This window comes from Brassica napus, chromosome C3, assembly GCF_020379485.1.
Source record: "Brassica napus cultivar Da-Ae chromosome C3, Da-Ae, whole genome shotgun sequence".
Taxonomy (NCBI): Eukaryota; Viridiplantae; Streptophyta; class Magnoliopsida; order Brassicales; family Brassicaceae; genus Brassica; species Brassica napus.
Genome location: NC_063446.1, coordinates 63946888 through 63951087, shown reverse-complemented (window position 1 = coordinate 63951087; position 4200 = coordinate 63946888).

Genomic DNA, 4200 nt, shown 5'->3' with positions numbered 1-4200 from the left:
ATATCGTTCCATAACTGTTCAGCCAGATCTTGCAAACCGATCTAAACTCTCCGAAAATCGAGAAACGATCGCCACGCATATCAAGCTCGCTTCCTAAAGAGAGAAAAAACTAGAGACATGAACGTCGTCTTAAAACCGATTCGTTTCTAGCAATTTTCTCGGAACCGACATATTCCAAGTCGTCAAAGTGGAAACAAACCAAATCACAGTCCAAACGTCGTCTTTAAATCGTACAGGATTATTGATCATTTCAAACCTTAAAAGAAGAAACGTACAAAACCCTTCAAAGTATCGGTTCAACTGTTTTCTTTCGTAAAAAAAAAGGGGAGTAGGTACGTATACTATACTCGTATTCTCCCAAACTTCAAAAACTTTTGCAAATCGTCTCAAATAGGCAAACGACAATCTAAAATTCGTCTAAATGCTAGCAATATATCCAGACGATCATGAACATAATCTCAAAGACTATACATCATTTCTTGTCGCAATCATGCGTACAGAAAACATATACCAATATCAAACTGAAACTCGACGATTAGCCAAAGTATTGAAGCCCTTTCCAGTTTTCGAAAGCCAGTTTCGTTTAAAAATTTATACGAGAAATCTTCAATCACCAAAGCATTTCTTTCAGTTTCCGTTGTACCAAGTGAGTCACGGAAAAGCATTGAAAACATTTGTGACAAAGAAAACTCGAGAATAGATGTAGAATCGTGCACAAAGAGATGCTTTCCTCCCGATGGTGGCTAGATCCACCTCTGGTCGACCAATTCATTCCAGAAACGAATGTGTCATGAGAATCCTTTCATAAAACCTATGAAAAACGTTCTGCGACTAGATCGTAATGAAATAAACTTCGGTAACACTCCATGAGTAACTCCAAGCAACTTTCACCTAGGATCGAAATCACAACAGAAACATTTCTCGTGAAACCCACATAAATAACGCTACTTTAACATATGTTTACATATGACCGATCTACAACCTTCGTAAAACTGGTCCCCTTTACTTACGCGAAAAATCCTTCGTACAATCAGACCAAATCTTACGAAGAAACTTTCTAAAGTTAACATAACAGGCTTTATGAAGAACCATGCGGCTCGCTGGCTTATGCTTTTCTTTTCCCTCGGTCACATCCGAGAAGGCAGTCGTCCCGCCACTGACTCCACACTGGTTATGTAGCAAACCTCTTGGGCTTCGTCTTCCTCAGGCAAAAAAGATTCGATTTTCATAAGACTATAGGTCACATTATACGAAATATTCGTCGTATAACTGAAACCTAGAGCGGAGAATCGTTTTCTACGACTATCGGCCATATTAGCATGGATAACCCCGACAAACTTGGCCTATCAATCTCAACAAGCGCTCTTTGGCCCTCGGTCAATTACGCCTTCCACTAAAGGTCCAAACCAATATTTGTCATCCCCTTTAAGGACAATCGTAAACTAACATGACCTTAAATGTTAAAGTACCATGATCTAATCTTTGACCTACTACATCCATGGCTATCTGAGTGAACACATCCCTCACGTCAAGCCAAACTATTTGAGAAACCATAGCTCCATCGCTTAACGGCTAAACGACAATCTACGATTTGTCTAAAAACATCGTGTGACTATTAAGAGAATAATTATCGTATAGCCTACAGTCGGAAGTCATATGATAAATTCTTCGTAACGAAACTCAGTCCTAACAACCAAATGGTTAAAGGAAGATCTAAATTTTTTGAAAATTGACCGAGTTCAATACGCTCCACAATTCACTTTAAGCCCGCAACGTTTTACCAAAAATACGCGGCATGTAAGGAAAAATTCGTAACAAAGCTTCTAGAGTTATACGAAACATCCTCAAAAATGCACGAAATAGATCTGGGAAAGCCAACACTTCACAAAGCACTATGAAAGAAAACGCTTCTTCCCATGGAAAAATTTACGCGACACCTCGGTCATAATTCTTCGATCGCAAATCAAATTATTAGCATCCAAACAGGAACAACAATTTTGGCTGCGAACATCCGTAGTCAAACAAGAACGTTTCTCAAACGCTTGCAACATCGCAAAACATCTTCAAGCCCGCGAACATTTCAAGCACGAAATGCGGCATACGAAAGAATAACAAATCTTCAGCCTCGCGAGACGTCGCAGACGCCTAAAGATTTGTTCTTCGACGATCTTCCTCGATAAAAACACTTTCTTGGAAGACCAGACAGTCATACGCACTAACATCTTCTCAAAACATATCCTTCGCGTAGACTCGAAACAATATTTTTTACCATTAAGTTTGTTGCTAATCACAACGAACTCTTAACACAAGGATAATAGCGCTATAAAAGAAACCCAAAATTTTTGGTCAGCACTTCCTGGAGGCTTAAAAATTGTCCTTGGAGAGATGCTCGGTTCCAACCATACGAGTCGTATAAGCCGAGAACCTATCGCGGACTTTAAATCGGTATGAAATCAGGATGAAACTGAAACGGGATACGTAAGTCGAATTAGTCATCGCACCCTCTAAAATCAGGAGTAAACCTAGGTCTTGCCCTAAACCCAGCGCACTGGTCTCTAACATCTCGAGGCATAGTATCAAAAACCTTGATACGAGATCCCAAAATTTGTCTCTTTGCCAATATTCGAGCGTCTTCAGAAATCCCGCAAGATTTACACACTGCGGAAAACTCTCGAAACAGATAACGGATATAGCAGTTCACACAGAGTTAGATTACGAGATGAAAACTCGTAGTCTTCCTTCTACACCCATATAAAATGCCATCGGCAACAACACGCCTGATAACCGCTACATAAAAACTAGACCGTAAAGGTCTCGCTGGAAAACAAGTCATAAGAACTTTAACTCAAAGACGAACTACGAAAGGCTTGATCCCTTCAACAAGAGTACGTAGGCAGCCATCATAAGGCGCAGCCCCAATCTTATCGCGTTCTACTCTTAGAAGAGCGAGAAGACCACTTACCACGAACCTTTTAGACCATTAATTCCGCCTAACTCACCTAACTTGCCAAGCCACTCGCTAAAACCTCACGCTAGAAGCTCATGGTTCTAACGAGCTGGGGGGCTAACTGTTGGGGTCAAAATCGGTCACGACGGAATCAATGTCTGAAAGTCCGTAAAAATCGGCATGAACGTTTTTACGAAAATTAAATCTTAGAAAAAGATTTATTTTTAAGAAGAATCTTGCGGAGAAAACACATTCACGAAAAATCGGAGAAAGACTCGAACAAGGTTGCCGCGTAGCAACCAGCGCAAAAGCTGGTCGCTACGTAGCGACCGAGCTCTTGTCGAAGCTCGGTCGCTACGTAGCGACCAAGCACGTACACGGCTCGGTCGCTACGTAGCGACCGAGCTCTCACCGAAGCTCGGTCGCTACGTAGCGACCGAGCACGTACACAGCTCGGTCGCTACGTAGCGACCGAGCTCTCCCCCACGGCTCGGTCGCTACGTAGCAACCAAGCTCTCACCGAAGCTCGGTCGCTACGTAGCGAGCGAGCATGTACACGGCTCGGTCGCTACGTAGCGACCGTGCTTTCTTAAAAATCGATACGACACAAATCCATGCATTCTCGTCTACTCTTTAATGCTATCTCCCGAAGACCGTAGCCAACACATTTTATGTTTCTCGTCATTTGAAGTCATGAATCAAACTTTACGAGAAAAACCGCGGAAAGTTCATTTTTATCGAAAGAAGCCGTAATAAACGTTTCGAGTCAAACAACGGTCCAAAGAGACCTAAGACGTGACTCGAAACCCGCTTACAATTTCTTAACCAAAATCCCATAAACCGTAGGACGGTTTATGCTTGGTTCGTAAGGAAAGATAAATGTCAAGTTTCCGCGGATAAATACGAAATTTTGAAGATAATTACGAAGATCGGAAAAAATGGAACATCTCCATTTTTATGCTATGACGGCTTAAGGGCAGAAGAGGAAAAGCGTAAACCGACCTAGGAGCCAGTATATAAGGAGTCCTAGTCGAGAGGCATCGAGGAGGATTTTTCTGAGAGAAAACTTAGCACTTAGAGCAATTAGGCAACTTTCTATTTTTGTTATTCGAGCTGCGACTTAATTAGGTTTAGCCGTCTTAGGGTTGTTAGAACTAGGAATCTCGCCGACAGCTCTCGAGCCCAGGCTTATACCTTGTTGTAAACGCTCATACGCAAATTCGGAATAAGACTTCTCTTTGCTCTCTTTTTAC